At 40.5% G+C, this 19,104-nt stretch overlaps 1 long non-coding RNA gene across 1 annotated transcript; it reads right to left on the reverse strand.

The window, feature by feature from the left end:
* Positions 1–1,673: 1,673 nt before the first annotated feature.
* LOC118730673 lies at positions 1,674–18,720 on the reverse strand. The gene is made up of 3 exons (XR_004991577.2): positions 18,383–18,720; positions 2,562–2,570; positions 1,674–1,685 (listed from the first exon to the last, which is right to left on the reverse strand). It is a non-coding gene; the product is annotated as an uncharacterized LOC118730673 (long non-coding RNA).
* Positions 18,721–19,104: the final 384 nt, after the last annotated feature.

Raw genomic sequence — 19,104 nt, forward strand, 5'->3', positions numbered from 1 at the left:
CTTGTTAGGCATGTGAATAAAGTCTCTCTACACCCTCACCAATATTTGGTTTCTCATCCTTTTTTTATATTTTCCCATGTAATAGACAAGATGTCATCATGTTTTGATAGTAGCATCTCTTCTCCCATCAATTCATAACTCAAAGAAAAGGAAAAATATAATTAAATTCAATGCGATAGTTGAACTTGATGATTTTGAAAGGCTTTCCCAATTTTAACATTCTACAATTCTACAAAATGTCCTTTGTTCATTTCTCTATCAAGCATCTATTATCAGCGAGTTCCCAGAGAAAGAGAAGCTACCCTTGGGCATCTAATGTGAGTAGAAACAACCCTTCGAGGTCATTGCTTTTATACTTATTATATAGAGGGAAAACATGGGGCTCAGAAGAGGTGAAATTCAGCAGAACCAAAGAAGGCTGACCTGACCGGAAAGCTAAGCTATTTCCCCCATACCCCGAGTTTTTCCTCATACCGTGCTGTATCTCTTTGGAGTTCCTGTCCTTCAGGAATACACAGTCTGTTGAGACAAGTGTGAGAATTGCAGGAGACATTATACTCACATTAAATAATTCAAGTCACATCTGCTGATTTCTAAGGTCAGGCCCACATCTTCCCCCACCTCCCCCTACTGACATGCCACTTTGTGCCATTTTCTAGGCATTCAATATGGCGTTTCACATATAGCTGATGCTCAGTAAATACTGACTATGCTCCTCCCTAACTGCTTGACTACCTCGCTGATGGGGTAAAATTTTCTCATTTTGGATAAGATGGTTCGACTACCTATACCATCCAATGGTTGCTTGGTAGCTAGAAAACAACCAACCTCGGACCGGTCTTACCATCCAGCTGGGAATCCCTCCCCTCCCCAGCCTGACCAGGCTTGGTGTCACAAACCCAGAGGAACAGAGTAAGCTCCACTGATGGAAAGACACTCAGCTGCGGGGTGCAAGTGAGGCACTTGTGCTCTTTCAAACTTCTGCTTTTACCTGATGAAATTATTATTATATTGCATACCTGTAAGACTTTTTCTCTAGCCCTTTGACTCTTTTTTGGAGTGTCTTTAGACTTTATCAAGGTTATTATCATACTTATTGTTATTGATCCATCCCAACCATAGGTAACTTGCATTTTCTCTGGTTCAGTGGTTTAAAATAGCACATCTCAACTACTGCTAGTCAACGTAAAGCGTGAGCAATGGCATAGGCCTCCAAAGTTACTGAATTCTAATTAGTTACCATCACTTATAGTCAACAGCTACAACATTACGGCTGATGTGCACTCACAGTGAGGAAGGAACGAGACTTGCAAAGGAATCACATAGTCCATGCGTTTTACATTTCACATATTACAAAAAGCGTTTTAATTTGAATATATGACAAACTGCCATTAAATGGTTTCTGCAGGTGAATTATCCTCAAAAGCAACAGGGAAGACATACACATTTTTGTCATAGACTTCATATAAACCTCACCTAGGGCACAAAGCTCAGCCACATTACTATGCAATGACTAAGTGTTCCATGTGCTTTCATTAAGCTGAGAAAGTGTTTTCTTCTTTTGTTTTTCTTTTACTTTCCTTTGTTTTATTTTCATTGTTTACATTATTACAGATGTCCTCATTTCCTCTCCTTCCCTCCCTTTGCCTACCTTCACCTGGCCCTCACCCCCTCTCTCTCTCCCTCTGGCCATCACCACACTGCTGTCTGTGTCTATGGGTTATGCATACACTTTCTTTGGCTAAGAAATGTTGGTTTGGATCAATGCCTGTGGTTTTTCCAGGATCTTGAATATGACAAGCCCTCCATTGTGAGATTAGCCTCTCTATAGGAGAGACAATGGCCATGGGTGAGGATATTTGGGCTATAATGACAGCCCATCACACAAAGGAGAATGGCCCTATTATATTTGGGGTAATGGACTCATGCTCTCTTTTCTACATTACCATCTTCTATCCCCCACCCCCAAACAAATGTGTTTTATTCAACAACAACAACAAAGGGTCTGACAAGAAGCCTCAGAGCTTTTTCTACAGAGCAACATAAAAGCAGGAGATGATGAATGCTAAGTGCGTTGCAGCTTGATTTGCTTTAAAGAGATCACTTCCAAGAAACATTGGGCTCAGAACTTGAGGAATTAGAGGTGCATCCAGACAGCTGAGGTTTATTGGAACACGGCTGGCTTTGTTCTCTTTGATGTCCATTTGTACTGCGTTTGTCGTCAGTAGCTGCTCATGCAGAGGGCAGAGCGGAGATGACACAGAGTCACAGCAGAGAAGTGAGAGGTTCTTTCTGACTAACACAGAGGAGGAGTTCTATTTTTAGTAGCTGTTGCTAGGACTTCCAGAGTGTGGAGTCCAGTCTGTCCCTACAAATGATTTAATGTTTGAGCATCAATATGAATGTACACAACCAGACCCATAACCCACTCTTCCAGTACTCACAGCTAGACTCCACTTCTCTACCTCCCTTGAGAATAGAGCTAATAGGTTGTGAGCAGAGGTGATGTGGGCCACTTCTGGGCCTGGTCTATAAAAATCTCCATGGGTAATCCTCTGCACCCCTCCCCCCTCCCTCAACACCCCATCTACCAGCTGGATGCCCAGGTAACAATGCAGTCATGTTCAAAGAGTAAGCCAGATCCTTTAATGGGTATGAAGCTCAGCTCACCCACACCAATGCCTCTGTCCATTGATTGAAAGCAAATACATTGTAAACTTAGCTTTCTGAAGGAATTGCTTTGACAAAAAAAAAAAAAAAAAAAAAAATTAAAAATTTGATTAAAAACAACACCTCAACCAGTTTGTTAACTAAAACAACCCCTGCATCCAAATCTTCACAACTAGAAAAGAGTTTTCAGAGGCTCTATAACCTCCCTACTAAAGGGACATGCTTGCCAACACTTAGGTCAGGTGTGCCCAAGGGGAACAAAGTTCAGAGTTCCTAATGAGAAAAGGGCCACAGAGAATGACAGCCAGAGGCAGAATCAGGGCCCAATCCAGGAACTTTCCCTGCCCCCAAGGGTGGGAGCCCTCCCAGTACCCAAGGTATTTATGCAACTGATGATTTTTTTGTTCTTATTTCATAAATTTCCAGACTAAGAGGATAAGAACCAATGGACAGTATTGCTTTGGCTTAAGTGGCTAGGTGGTTAGATGGGGCAGACTTGGCAGAAGTAATGCTAGATATTTCCCTTCTCCATTTCTTTCTCCTTGCACACAGGAAAGCTACACGTCCCATGCCCCCATGCTATTCTGTGAGTCTGATGTCTGAGTTCTGGCTATCGAAAGGTAGGAAGAGATTATGTAAACCATCAAAATATTTTAGTGTTATAGATTACCATTTTAAAATAAACTATATTGTTGCATTATTGAGGACACTTGGTTTGGATATTTTAGTTGTCACTGAATTTCAATATAACTGGGTAAATTAGAGAAATACATTTGCTTTATTGGTATGAACACTACTTCTCTCTGGATCGCAGAAAGGGATGAGTTGCTAGAGGTTTGTTCATGCATTTATTAGACACTTACTTTCCTTCCTTGAAATCTATTTAGACAATTTTATTCAATATTCATCATTTCATAAGAAAATACAATACCTTCAGCCACTCAAAAGATTAATTTGTATTCTATTACCAAAATGTTTATTAGCTTGATAAAGATATATAACATTTCTCTTTCCTTTATACCTTATCTTTAGGGAAAATGGCCAAGCAAAGCCCATCAGTACTTATGTGGAAAGATAGAATATGATTTACATACACAGTGGGTCTCATGTATTAAAAACTATACTTCCAAAGCTTTATTAGTCTATCTCCTTTTAGTGGTAGAACACTATCAGACCCTCCTACTGTGCATTCCTTCCTAACTTTGCATTCACTGATGTCATACTGGCAGCTTGAATCCTGGTGGGAGTTTTTAATGTCCTAGAAATTGATAAACACTATAAGTCAGGTCTTTTATTTATTTTGTTGATTGTCTAGACCAGAGGTTGGCAAACTATAGCCTGTGGGCCTGAAATCTGTTTTTGTAAATTAAGTCTCCCTGGAATACAGCCCCATCCATTTATTTACATAAATGTTTATGGCTGCTTTCATGCCCCAACGGGAGAGCTGAGCAGATGCAACAGAAACTGGATGACCTACGAGCCTAAATCTTTACTATGGGTTCCTTTAAGAAAAAGGTTGCAAAGTCCTGGTCTGGATTTAAAAAATGAAGAAATTGTTAATAAGATTAAACTTAAAGAGTGCTGTGTTGATAGCTGTTATACTGTGAATGGCATAAAATATTGAGAAAATATTCTTTCAGTATTCAAAAACTAGTATGCTAGTCAGCAAAGTTTATATCATTGATGAAGTATATATACTTCTTCATCGTTTGTCTCTTTACTCCTGAATATAAATGAAAATATCATCACCCATGTTGGAACTGCATTTGATCATCAGTTGTAATCAAGAGTTCAGCAAAAATCAAGCAAAGCAATCATTGAGAATGAATGGGTCATATGGAATTCACAATAAAGAATATTGCCTGTCACAAAAGGCCATATAATGTTAGATTCCACTGATGTGAAATGTTCAGAATAAGCAGATCCATAGAGATAGAAAGTAGATTGCCTGCAAAAAGCTCTTTGATCCAGTGGTGTTTTGAGTATATTTATAAAGTATTATAACCTAATCTAATTTCAGAACATTTTCAATTTCTTCAGAAGAAACCCCATTCTTATTAGCAGCTGTTCCCCATCCCCACTTCCCACTTCCTCTACCGTAGGCCCATAAAACTGTGGCAATATATACAGAACTGTATAAAGCTAGAATAAAAAAAGAGAATATTATACATTTTGTTATTATTTGTAAAATGGGGTATTGTATCCTTTATAATGTACTGGTACACAAAAGTCATACACATTAAAAGGGAATTAATTAGAGGAAATATTTTAATATTGCTATTTGCCCTTTCTCTATGATAGAAATGTCAGATGAAAGAAAATTAGTAAAATATATATGAAGATCTCCCTCCTGTCAGAGTCTGGGATGTGTGGAGGAACCCAGAGTCAAATCCCTGTCCACCCCATCTGTACCTTGAAATTGCACGAGACCCAGACCCACCCCCTGCCAGGTGGGGCATGCAGCCTCAGGTCCTTCTTCCTCCCTCATCCCCAGCCTGGCACCGGGGCTAGGGCGTGAGGGCACAATGACCATTTGCATATTAGCTCTTTATTATATAGGATAATAAAGGTAAAATGTATAATATTCATACCTTTTTTTGGGGGGAGGGGTAGGGCTAGGAAAGATAACCAGTTCTTAGGTTTTACCCGCACACCACTGGGCAAATCTGGGTGTAAATGCCTAGTGTAGGTAAACCATTTAGCCTCTTTGAGCCTCAGTACCTACATTTGTGCTCTGTGACAGTGAGAAGCTGCTAATATCCATTAGATAAGAAATCAGCAAATTTTTTCTATAGGAAGCCAGATGGTAGATGTCTTTGACTTTGTGGGCTATCTGGTTTCGGTCACAACTGCTCGACTGTCACTGTGGCATAAAAGCAGCCATAGATAATATACAAATAAATAATTATGACTGTGTCCAATACAATTTACCGTATTTTTCAGACCATAAGACGCTCCGGACCATAAGATGCACCAGTTTTTAGAGAAGGGAAATGAAGAAAAAAAGATCCTGAAACAAATAGTGTCCTAAAATATTTTATGTGCATTAAAACCCAACATCACAGTCATAAATACATGTCATCAACCCTGTAAAGTAAACAGCAGCATTTAGAACCATTTTAGAGCCGGGCAAGCACACAGAGACCACACAGAGCCGGGCAAGTAAAAAAACTTTTTTTTAAAGTATATGTGTAGGCTATATTTGGACCATAAGACGCAGGGACTTTTCCCCCCCACTTCTGGGGGAAAAAAAGTGCATCTTATGGTCCGAAAAATACGGTATATAAAAAACAGACAGCTGGCTGAGTTTAGCCCATGAGCTGTAGTTTGCCGAATCCTGCACTAGTTTTTATGTTCCTGAGAGTGGATCCGGCACCTCTCGAGAAAACTCCTATCCTTAGAACTTGGCACACGTGGCAATAAATCAGTGAGCACTTGTTGAATTGTGAATACCGACCAGCAGTGAAAATGAAGAAGCAATGCCACTTCAAGCCACATTGCTGGTCCACACAGACATGACGTTGAACAAAAGACACCAGAGACAAAAGAACACATGGCCTGTGGATCCATTTTTATCAAGTTCAAAGCATGCGAAGCTAGCCTCCCGCTTTCAGTCTTGATTGGATAGCAGATCGAAAGGACCAAGCAGCTAAAGGAAGCAGATCAAATATGTGATTTAGTGATTTGTGACACCAGGCACCAGGCAGCACTGGCCTGTGATCTCCGAGAGAAGGGAACTGAGCAAGGTGAGCCTGGGAACATGCAGTTTATAAATTGCAGTATGGGAAGAAGGAGCCCAAACACAGCCAGTCAGTCTTTCTGAGTGAAGGACAGGGACAGGAATTTGGGAATGCTGATATAGCTGGAATCTGGAGAGGAGGGAAGTAAACAGGAAGCTCCAGAGATTGTAGGGGAAGTCTCCTTGTGCCTTTGGTTGAGTACCAGGCTGCTCACCTGTGAGAGGACACTGCCCTGAGCCAGGAAAGAAACACACCATTTGGCCCAGCTGTTTTACTCGTCAGCTGCCATCAATGTTTGTGCACAGGTTTTCTGTGGACATAGGATTTCCCTTCTCTTATGTATACACCTAGGAGTGGAAATGCGGAGTCAAAAGGTAACTTTGGGGATTCTACAGGGGTAGGTAATAACTGATGATGGGAAGCATCATGTAGAGATAGAAAAAAGAAAAAGTTACATTTTTCTTTTTTCAGTACAGAACTAAACACAAATGAACCAAATGACTGTGTTTTGTTTTAAATCATCCACTGAAAGGACACTGGCAACATGCAGTCAATCCCAGTAGAATGAAGAACTTGAGTGAAGGCTGCTTCGGATGCCCTAATGTGCCTGGCCTGGGAAAGTGTCGAAGCCTTATTTCCTTTTATTTTATTTATTATTTTTTAAAGTATTATTGTTCAGGTTATTACAGATGTTCCTCCCCCCCACCCCCCGGTTCCCACCCCACTCCAGGTCTCCCCCCTCCTCACTGACCTCGTCCATAGGTATAAGCTCTTTGTCTAATCTCTTCCCGCACCCCCCACAACCTCTTACCCCTGAGAATAGTCAGTATGCTCCCTTTCCATGCCCCTGATTCTATTACATTCTGTTCTGTTCATCAGGTTTTTTTTATTCATTTGATTTTTAGGTTCACTTGTTGACTTATTTCCTTTTAAATTGTTTTCTTGGAGTCAAAATACAGACAACCTCCTCCATTTTGTGGCTAATAGTAGATTCATTATTCAAGGGCTAGTGGAGTCCCTAATCCTGAAGAAGGTGACAAGATCAGGTATCTGTCAATTCTGCTCCAGTTGCAGCCTGAGAAAGATGATTGGCAGGCTGGCTGGCTGCTCTCTGGGCTCTCACTCCTGAGGCCTCATCTTTCCATATGGACACTGAACAGGTCTGTGGAATCCATAAGAGCCTTCCGATGAATGTCTTCTTACTCAGAATAATCACATTTCGAATGTGTTACAGGAAAGAGCTGTCACGTTGCATTAGGTTAGCACTGGGGCTCACATGGAAATTGTCAGCTAACTCAATTGCCAAGCCCAATCATTTGCAGGCAGAATTTAGCTCATGTAGAGTTAAGAGAATGAATGATTTAAAAAAAATGTCCTATTTGGGATTGTTGAAGGCAAGCTAGGAACTGGGGTGCATCTAAAGGTTTTCAGGAGCTGTGGGAGCTGACTGCTAGAATGAGAATAGGTACCCAGAGAAATACACCAGAGAAGATACCCCAGAACTGCTTATGATTAATTTAAGTTACATAATGTTCTACAGCTCACAAATCACTTTCATTATAGCCTCTCTTGAGTCTTAGGGCAGTTCTGTAAGATAGGCATTGTTATCTCCATTTATACTAAGGATCCAAAGCACTACCTCATTCAAAGTCACATGGCTGGTTTGTGATAGAATGGGATGAGAAACTGACTTAAGTCCTCTTTGTGCCCCCCTTCCCGCCAATAACATGTGTTCAAGTCCTAACTCTCAGTCCTAACTCTCTGTGACCTTATTTGGAAATAGGATCTGTACCGATGTAATTAGTTAAGACAAGTTATGTTTCAGTAGGATGTCCCCTTAATCCAATAAGACTGTTGTCCTCATAAGAAGAGAGAGAGGCCGCATGAAGAGAGGCAGAGATTGGAGTGATGCATCTATAAGCCCAGGACTGCCAAGGGTTGACAGACATCACCAAGAGCTGGGAGAGAGGTATGGGATAGATTCTCTCTCACAACCTCAGAAAGAACCGATGCTGCTTGGACTTTTAAGCCTCCAGAGCTGTGAGAAATACATTTCTGTTCTTTGAAGCCACACAGTTTGTGGTGCTTTGTTATAGCAGCCCTAGGGCAAGAATCCAGCTCCTAAGGATGATAAAGGATTCCATTTATAGTGCCCTGACTGTGGGCTGGGTACTTTACACTTACTACCCTGAAACATTTAGGGACTTTCAAGGTATATTATTATCAATGACCTTCGAGTGACTTAACTAGGTCAAATAACTAATGAATTGCAGTGCTGGGATACCAGTCACAGGCCGGAATTTAACAGTCCAATGTATCTTTAAGCCATGATGGTGTCTAAAAAGCTTGTGGCAGTGTGAGATGGGACAACTTGCAAATAATTTTGGTCATGACTTGATTCTATGTCTCTTACTGACTCAATTTGCTCTCCACCTTGCTTACTTGCATGCAATTATCATGAACTAGCAGTCCTGCACTTGAATCCATGGGCCAGTAGCTCGCTGCTGCCCTCCAGTAGCTTTTTGCCTGCGGCCCCGTCCTCCTGTAGCTTCTGCTGCTCCCCTGCTCTCCCCCCCCCCCCCCATAGCTTGCTGCCCAACCCCTTCCTGTAGCTCTCCACTGTACCCCCTTGTATCTCACTGTTCCCCCTCTTGCTGATCTGTGATCTGGTTGTTACACAGTTGGTTGTTATGCTTCATGGCGTAATGACCATTTGCATATTACATCTTTATTATATAGGATAGTTGCAAAAACAGTGCCTGACACACAGAAAAAGCTCAGTATTTGTTCAATGAACAGTAATAAAAACTCCTGAACCTGTCAAAGTGTTTCAAAATTTACAAAGTATTTTCACATAAATTCTTATTAGATTGTTTTAAAAATAACTTGAAGGTTGCTTTAAGCATATCCCGGTCTTTTTACCTCTGATTTTTTTTTTTGATTTTTTTTTCATGTTTTCCCCAACCAAATAATAAGTTTCTAGAAAGGTAATCACTATTTTCTTTTCTTTCTCCTTAAATAATACTAGTTCTTCAACGGGTTTCACTAGATGTAGACTTATGGTTTTGAAATAATCACCCGTATAATTCTGAATATAATTATAAAGAATGAATTGGATAGTCCCTACATAAAAAGCAAGAACAGAGCTTTTAATTTTTATATTAGAAATTATAGAAATCATTGCCACTGTGTCCTGAGAGTTGCTGTGAACCGTTTTAAGTTCTTTCCCTCCTTGAAGCAGACTATGAGCGGAGCACTAACACTATCATCCCTTTGCTCTATGGGACTCAAAGGTGGGAAGTGATCAGCCCACCAATCCAGCCCTCCATGCATTGTTGGGGTTCTGGAAGATGAGACAATTCTCCCCAGAGTGGTCACATAGGCTAGGATTGCCTTTCCTGGGTCCATGGAACATGCTATGATGTTTGTCTTTTTTGGTTGATCCATTTTCATGTTGTGGTTGATTTAAATTTTCTCCAATATTAGTTTTCAAGATGTTTTTGTTTTTTCGATAGATCTTCTAGGCAGAAATAGAAAACCTAAATCAACAAGTTCAGATTTTTAGTGATATGGGGAATGTCCAGAAAAAACAATACCACTAAGTAAAAATAATCAGATAAGAATAGATGCAGTGTAATCCCAGTTTTCTGTTTTTCTTTCTGCTACCTACAGATGTGTGACTTTGGGCAAGTCACTTTCCTCTTTGAGTTTCAGCTTCCTTAAAAATGCATCATAATATGTATCTTGCAGGGTTAATGTGAGCATTAGAAGTGATGCATTTGACAGTTTTATAAATTTTGATGAGTTACACCTTGTATTACTTTGCTGGCACTGCCATAACAAAGTCCTACAGACTGGTGGCTTAACCAATTGAAATTTGTTTCCTCACAGTTCTGGAGGCTGGAAGTCCAAGATCAAGGTGTCAGTAGGGTTGTATCTTCTAAGGCCTTTCTCCTTGGCTTGTAGATGGCTGTCTTCTCTTCTCTGTGTCTTCATGTGTTCTTCCCTCTGTGCCTGTGTCCTAATCTCTTCTTACTAGAACACTAGTCATAATGGATTAGGCCCCCTCCTAATGACCTCACATTACCTCCTTCAATGCCCTGTCTCAAAATATAGTCACATTCTGAGGTATTGGAGGTCAACGTATTAACCTGGGAGACATACATCCCGCACAGCCCACGACCCACTCCACTGCTTCTATGCTCTTCTTCCAACCCCTGCAGGAACTAGTTCCCTCTGCTTGGAATGTCCAATTGGTTTCTTTGGAAGATCCAGCCTTCCCTCCTTTCCAAAGTTTAGCTCAAATGTAGGAATCTTTAGGAAGAGTGTTCTGATCCCAGCTATGAGGAATTCATCTTCCTCTCCAGGCCTCTGGCTTCTTTGCTGCATCTGTGCCAGAGCAAGACTGTATGCTATTTACTTCTGCATTCCCCCAAAACCTAGGGCAGGATCTGGCACAGAGTAGGTGTTCCAGAAACAACCTGATGAGCAGCACTGAATGCCAGTTAATTAAGCCGATGTTTTTCGTTTGACTTAGCTGAAAATATTCATTTGACCCGTAGCAGAGAACTCTGAGGGGAATACAGATTATGACCCCAAAGATCCAATAAGACACATAGAATAAATAAGATGATTTATCTTCCTTCCAATGTATTTTATGTTTAAGAAACCTATTCCAGGATATCTTGGAGGCAGTCTAACATTTATGGATGTTAACATGAATGTAAGAGATTTTTCAGATTTATAGATATACTTTGAATTTTAAATCTATACTAGAAAAACTATTCTACTCAGGAAGTCAGGGATAGCATGAAGAGTGATTATTTAAACTGCTTGTGTAGGAGGATAAGCATGCAAAAAGAACTGCTGTGAAATTGTGCAGAGGTTATTTAAACAGTGTTGTGTTTTAGGATGTATGGAGTGTCAACTGAAGGTCGTTGGCACCAATTCAGTGGCAACAGGAATCCCCAGTTTGGCGTGTGCTGAAGAAGGAAACTTTAATCCGTGCAAAGCAGCTCCACTGTGGTACAGCAGGGCTGTGAAACAGCACAGCTGCGAAGCAGCCCTGGGCCCAGCTCCTCTCTGAGGGACAGCTCTGCTGGCTGGCCTTGTGCTGGACATTGGTCTGCTCAGCTGGGCATTGGTCTGCTCAGCTGGGCTTTGGTCTGCTCCATTCTGGGTCAGTCCGCTCTCACTATTGATAACTCCTTTCCTCTTGTCTCCTACATCCTATGACTAAGTACAACAGCTTCTCTCATGTCTGTTGTCTCTGGTCCATTCCCTCTGCCCCCATCTCAGACCACCTCCTTTCACCCAGGCAGCAGCATCTCATGGATTTATGACGATCTAGGTGTGACTGCATGTAACAGAGACCCAAAGTAACAGTGGATTAATACATAAAGTAGAAGCATTTCTCTCTGTCACATGGTCAAACAGGCTGGTCTGGGCTCTTCCTTCCTCTGCAAGGGTTCAAATTCCTTCTATCTTGTTGCTTCAGCATCTTCAGGTGCTGATCTCATCTGTGCGGTCCAAGATGGCTCACCATCAGGCCTGCAGTCCAGGAAGAAGAGAGAGATGGGAAATAAGATGGCATGACCCTTTCCTTTAAAGCAGAACCCAGAAGTTTCACAGTTTAAAGTCAGATCCTCTTGGGCAGGATTAGTCACGTGGCCTTACCACCCTGCACAGAGATGGCTGGGAAATGTAATCTTCACTCTGGGCAGCCTGACGTCCAGTAAAAATTCTATCCCCAGATAAGAAGGGAGAATGGATTTTGGTGGACTGTCTTTAGGCTCTGCCTCTTCTCCTAACAGACTCTTCTGCTTCCAACTTTCACAAATTGCCCCTTTTCTGCAACTCACATCAAAGGCAATCTGGACACACCTCTCGCTGCTCAAAAAGCATTCAGTAAGCTCCTCACTGCCTGAGATAAACTCTTGGTTCTCAACAGTCTTCATGTTCTTCCTGCCCACCTTACTTCCTATTTCTGTCCTCTTTGCACCTTAACAGCGATGAACTCTGTCATTTTTCCATGAATAACATTTTGTTTTATACCTCAGTGCCTTTGCACATGCGGTTTCTTCCTTTAGAGATGTGTTTCCAGCTGAAAGATGTCTATTTGACTTTGAGAACTAAGCTCAGAAGTCACTGCCATTAGGAAATCTTTATTAACCTTCCCCCTCCAGCCCTTCATCAAAAGAATTTGTTGGTTAATCCTTAAACCTCATACCTGTACTTTCCTGTTCCATTTTTTGGCCCTTCCTATATTAAGCAGTCATTTATCTCCTACATTATGAGCATTGTCAGATCACTTTTATAATCTCAGAGTTCAGCACAGTGCTTGCCACAGAGCAGTTCAATAACTGTTTACTGTTGATTGAATGAATGAATGAACAAGTGACAGAATGAATACATCAGTAGCAGTCCTTTCTTAGCACCTTAATATTTTATATGAGGTTTTCTTTGAATAAAAACTATTATTGAGCCCTGACTCTTCGATTACATTTATTTTGTTTGTGTTAGGGTATTAACAGACTGATCTAATTTAATCCTTATAAATAGCTTTGTGGGCATTATTATTATTATTCTCCTCATTTTACAGATGGAAAAGTGAGACATAGAGAATTGAAATAGCTCACCTCATTTCTTTCTTAATTTTATTGACTGTAGGGTAAGTGGAAGGTGAAAGAAAGTTGAGTTTTGCATGGTATGTCATATGCCATGCTGGAAAGTATATTGGAATGGCAGTTACTGGGCTCTTGTTTAATTCTCTAATTGATTCACCTAAGTGACCAGGGACTTTTCCCTATTTGGGATTTAGTTTTTTCATCCTTAATAAGAGGGGTTGACTCAATGATTTCCAAGTTTCCTTCCAGACCTGAGAGTGAGTGATTTTCTTACTTTTCTAATACAGCATGTTAAAATGTAACCCTCCTCCACACCAATATGCTACATTCCCACAGCTGTGATTTTGCTAAAAATGGACAATTTCTAAATGTTAAAGCAGTACATGGTAGAAAATAGTCAGTTTAGATCCAAAAAATCCCCCACCCTGCACAAGGATTAACTCTGAAGTCCTGGATCCCTCTCAGTGGAAAACCTTCCCAGAATGGAGGATGTGAACTGGTCCTGCTTTCACTGGAGCTCTATAAAACATGCATCAAATATCCTTAGCCACCAAATACATTTTGGGTCTGGGAGTATTGCAATTGAAATGTAGCTACAAATGCACCCTGGATTCTTTCTATGACATGAGTCCACAATGTGGGGGAATCTATACAAACCCTCTGTGTGTTGACAAATACTGTGCAGATAATTTTTTTTTCTTTGACAAAAGAAAATATATACTGGAAATCTTGAAGTATATAATATCATCATCCCTCTTCCTCTCCTGGATTCTGAAACAATTCAAGACAAAGTTGTTCAGCAGGTGGAGATAAATATTTAACACCTATGTGGTGTTAAAGGCGATATAGGTGTTAAAGCTGAAGAATGTGGCTTCTAGTTGTGGCCAAGGAAACTTCCTAAAAACTTTCTAAACCCTGGAATCATGCAGACATCTTCCCAGTCCTGTTAGATTAGGATGAATTTTCTTCCCAGGAACTCTATTAATTAAGTATGCCCAGTTTTTTCCTATAAACTCACTCTGACAGACTGCCAGTTCTCCCTAAATCTCTCCTTTCATTCTTCTACAGCAATATAACTCCCACTTTTCAGTGGGTCACAGTGGTTCCCCATCATAAAGACTACATTTCCCAGCCTCCCTTGAATCTGGGTGTAGTCCTGTGACTTAGTTCAATGGGGTGGGGTAAGAAGTGCTGGGGTCAATTTCTGGAAAGGTTAAGGATCTGTGTGTCTCCTCCGAGCTTTCCTTCTCCCTTCTGGGAAGAAAAGGAGCTGGAGTGTCCATTTGGACCATGAAATAGAAACTGAATTTTGAGGATTGCAAACAAACCAGAATGAGCCTGAGGCTTTGGAGATATCATACTAGTCCTGGGTTATTATATTTATTTGAGAGAGAAGATCTTTATCTCATTTAAGCCTCTATTTTTAGGAGTTTCCTGTCACTTAAGGCTGAGTGCAAATCTAACTGATACACTCTCCAGTCATATCAACTATTCCATTTCCTCTCACAATGAATGAGGAAAGGAGTGAGTAAGATGTAGGAAGCAGCTGGGAGTATTACACTAATTAATGTCCCTCCACATGGAAGAGGGTGTGAAGGTGTAGAAAAAAAGAGTTCCTCTCTTGAAAAGCTTGTTAATTCAACAAAAAATGATATGTCACTTGTTAAGTCAAGTACTGCTCTAAGTACTCTATGACTATTTATTTAATCCTCATGAGAATCCTACAAAGTAAATATTAATAATTTTCCCATTTTGCAGATGAGGAAATGGAGCCACAGAGAGGTTGGAGAACTTGCTACAGGTCACATTGCTTAGAAAAAGTTTAATTATAAACTCTCATTCATTACATATTTATTGATATTATTATTGACTAGAGGCCCAATACATGAATTCATGCATGGATGGGGTTCCTTGGCCTGGCCAGCAAGGCAGGGGGGGGGGGGAGGGTAGTCGGGGCTGTTTTGCCTAGGGGCTGGCCAGCCAGGAGTAGTGACCATGGGAGGTTGGCTGGCCATGGGAGGTTGGCTGTGGGAGCACACTGACCACCAGGGGGCAGCTCCTGCATTGAGCATCTACCCCCTGGTGGCCAGTGTGCCTCATAGCAACAGGTTGTAATGTTCGCACAGGCATATATATATATATATATATATATATATATATATATATATTACATAGATTTGCATAGGGCTTGCTTTCATTTATTTAGTTACTTATTAGTAACTTAATCCCGGTGGACTGTATTTTAAAACAAAGGCTAAGATTTTGACAACAATCTTTATCTCCCTTACTTTAAAAAAATCACCACAAACTTAGCACCTTAAAACAACACCATATGTTATCTTACAGATTTTGTGGGTCAGGAGTCTAGGCATAGTGTAGCTGGGTCTCCACTGTGAGACTTATAAGGTGTTAGGAAAACTGTGATCTCATTTTAAAACTTGACTAGGGAAGCTATCTGAGGTTGATGTCTGAATCAGTTGCCTTGAGGCTGTAGAATTCATGAAAGCCGCTTCTTCAAAGTCAGCAAAATGGAGAGAAAGAATCTTTTCTGTTTTGAGTCTCTGACTACTAAATCCTCTTTGAAGTGCTCACCTGATTAGGTCAGGCCATTTCGGTTACTTAAAGTCAACTGTTAAAGACTTTAATTACATCTTCAAAATCCCTCCACCTTTGCCATTAACATAACTTGATCACTGTTGTGATATCCATTCCTTTTTAACTGCTATACAATAGTGCATTAAATGAATTTTTAAATATAGTATATTCTACCACTCTTATGTTGCTGGGAATTTAGGTTGTTTTATTGTTAAGAGTGCTGATACAAAGAGTTGCTTCCCAGTTGTAGGTGGATAAAATTATATTCTGAGAATATACACAGGAGTGAACATAATGAATGTTCAATTTTAGTAGATAATGTCAAACTTTTCCAAATTTACATTTCCATCAGCAACATATAAAAGATCATATGGTTCTCTTCATCGCCAATATTTCTCATAGGTAGATTTTTTTATTTTTGCCCATCAAAGGCATGTAAATTGGTACCCCATTCTGGATTGAATTTGCATTTCCATACTCTCTAATAATGTTCAATGTCTCTTTATACAGTTATTAGCCATGTATTTCCTCTTCTGTGAAATATCTGTTCATATTTTGTCCATTTTTCTATCAAATAGTTTATATTGCTTTAGTATTTATTTGTAGGTATTCTTTATATTCACACACTAAATGAACACTAAAATGAGATACTAGCTTGTTTTAGGATAAAATAAACTTGATAATGATAAACATTCAGCTTTGAATAGAAAGGCAGTATAATGTGGTGATGAAACACACGGTCTTTTGTTCCAAGTTGCCTGGGTCCAAACCTTGACTCTGATATTTAATAAGACTGAGGCCATAGGTGATTTATTTAACCTCTATGCCTCCATTTCCTTCTAAGTTAAATGGTGATAGTTATAGTGTGCACCTCATAGGGATTTTAACGGGTGAAATAAATTAAATATAGGCAACACTGAGAACAGTGCCTAGCACATAATAAGCACTATATTGATATTTGCTCAGAGTTTTATTTGACCTGGATTTCCAAGTGCTTCTGGGTGCTGGATGGCAGTGTCCTGCTAACTAAATTCGAAAGAGTTGTTTTTACAAATCCCCTTAAGTGTATATTCTTTTACTTTGACTCATTTTTAACAAGTCAAAATAAATGATTTTTTTTTTCTTTTGTGCATTACTTTCCCTGAGTAATGAATTAATGGCTAATGGAAAAATATTAACTCAGGCCACTAAATGGTACTAGTGCATATAATAATATAATACAAAGAGTGCACACAGTACTTTATAAAAGATAATATACATACAGCGTATACTTCTGAGTCTAGGCTTTCTTTCAGCTTTAATAGCCTGTGATTCTGTAAGGATGCTGAATAACTTATTCCAGACTGGCTGAAGCTTGACTACAAGGCATGATAGAACTTAAATTGCACTGCTTTGTTGAGTCTGAAATCATATTGGGAGGCAATAGCCATTGTCTAAGTAACATGGGCTGCCAATTATTTGAATAAAGAAAAGTCATACTGTCCTGTATTAACTATCTTCCCCTGCTCCCTTTAATAAAGTTCATTTGTTCCGGTTTGTCCATCTCTTCTTTGTTCTGCAGGGCCTTTCTTATTGCTGAATCCATAGGTGCTTTTATCCACTCCAGACAGACTGAAAGAGTCTGACTCTTTGAGCGAATATATTTTTAGCAACAATTAAAGCTCATGTCTCCTGCCTTTCTGAGTGACTGGCATCCTGCAGCATTCGGAACCACCTGCATTCAGCCTTCAGGGAATGGCCCGCTTTGCTGATGGTTTAGCTATCAAATGGAGGCATAAACACTGCTGGTTGTATGTAAGCTGGAGAAGGGAGCTCATTATGCTAAACAGGAGTATTAATAATGCAAGATGTGCAAACAAAAACACTCTTGCCAATTGCAAGGCGTGATTTCTCCTCTCCCTCTTTCTGCTCCCTTGCTCCTCAGCACCAAGGCATCTGAAGGACATGACTGTAGCAGGAAGTGGGTCTCCTCCAGCAGATACTGGAACCTGAAAAGGAGATGAGATTGACAATGAAATTGGCAATTTCACTAAGAGAAATACCACGTTTGTCTGCCTTGGAGTTGGATTTTCATGCAGAGTTGGAAACTTTAGAAAGGGTAGTTAACTGGAAGGAACTGGTAAGGTCTCCTATAGAGGCTTAAGTCAAAGGTCATGGAAGAGCTTGTCAGAGACAATCTAGGTCATTTCTTTCCAGCTTAGAAGAAGGGAAAAGTTGTCATGTGAGCAGATAAGGGTTGGCTCCATTGGGAGGGCCAAATTATTCTTTCCTGTCCTCAAGTAAGACCACCTGAATAAAGTTGTTCTTAGGAATTCCTGCCAGCTGAACAAACCTAGTTCTATTAGGGTAAGTCCCCAAGTGAATTTTAATATGGTCTTTGTGAAACCAGACAATCAATGGGTCTGAGCTGCCTGTCACTGCGTGAGCCAATTAAGAAGAGACAGAGTTGAATCCTATATGAGCATTTATTCCAATAATGACAGAAGTATGGGAGGGGAGCAGGTCACCCACAAAAATCTGCTCTCTAGCCTAAACTGGTTTGGCTCAGTGGATAGAGCGTCGGCCTGTGGACTGAAGGGTCCCAGGTTTGATTCCGGTCAAGGGCATGTACCTCGATTGCTGGCACATACCTAGTGGGGGTTGTGTATGAGGCAGCTGATCGATGTTTCTGACTTTCTATCCCTCTCCCTTCCTCTCTGTAAAAAAAATCAATGAAATATTTCTTTTTTTAAAAATCTGCCCTCTAACCACCAAAGCCAGCTACTTATATTGGGTAGAAGATCAAAGATTACATGGGGAAGTAGGCAAAAGGGATAAGAATGAGTATGCAAAATGGGCAGTTTAAAGGCAATGTGGGCTGGGCCTTTGAAAAGGGCTGAAGGTTTGCAAAGGGCTGGGGGTTTGCAAAGGGCTGGATGTTTGCAAAGGCCTTGGGGTATGCAAAGGGCTGGCACCTCTGGTTTCTGCAATAAGGTTGTTAATGTTTCCATGATAATAGGCCACTCCCAGATGTGTCTGATTGGCTGAATTTCCAGGTTAGCTGCCAGGTCCTACGTGCACCTCCCAGCCAGGTTGAGCTGTGCTTTCTTTAATCAGAACAAAACAATCACGATTAACAGAGCATGATTAATATTATTATAACTACAGCTGCCCCCCCGCCATATTCTATTTCTGCCCCTAACAGTTGGAAAGTATTCTAGTTATCTACTGTGGTGTAACCAACCATTCCAAAATGTATTGCCTTAAAACAATTTATTATATGTCATAGTTCTGTGGGTTGAAAAGGCTCAGTTTGGCAGCTTTAGCTTGGGATAGCACATGCAGTTGCAGTTAGATAGCTGCTGGGGCTGGAGTCATCAGACTGTAGGATGGTCCATTCATTTACTGACCTGGTGCCTCAGTGCTCTGCATGTGCTGAGCACTCTTCTCTCTCTCTCTCTCTCTCTCTCTCTCTCTCTCTCTCTCTCTCTCTC

Source organism: Pipistrellus kuhlii, unplaced genomic scaffold (genome assembly GCF_014108245.1).
Source record: "Pipistrellus kuhlii isolate mPipKuh1 unplaced genomic scaffold, mPipKuh1.p scaffold_m20_p_1, whole genome shotgun sequence".
In the NCBI taxonomy this organism is placed as follows: domain Eukaryota; kingdom Metazoa; phylum Chordata; class Mammalia; order Chiroptera; family Vespertilionidae; genus Pipistrellus; species Pipistrellus kuhlii.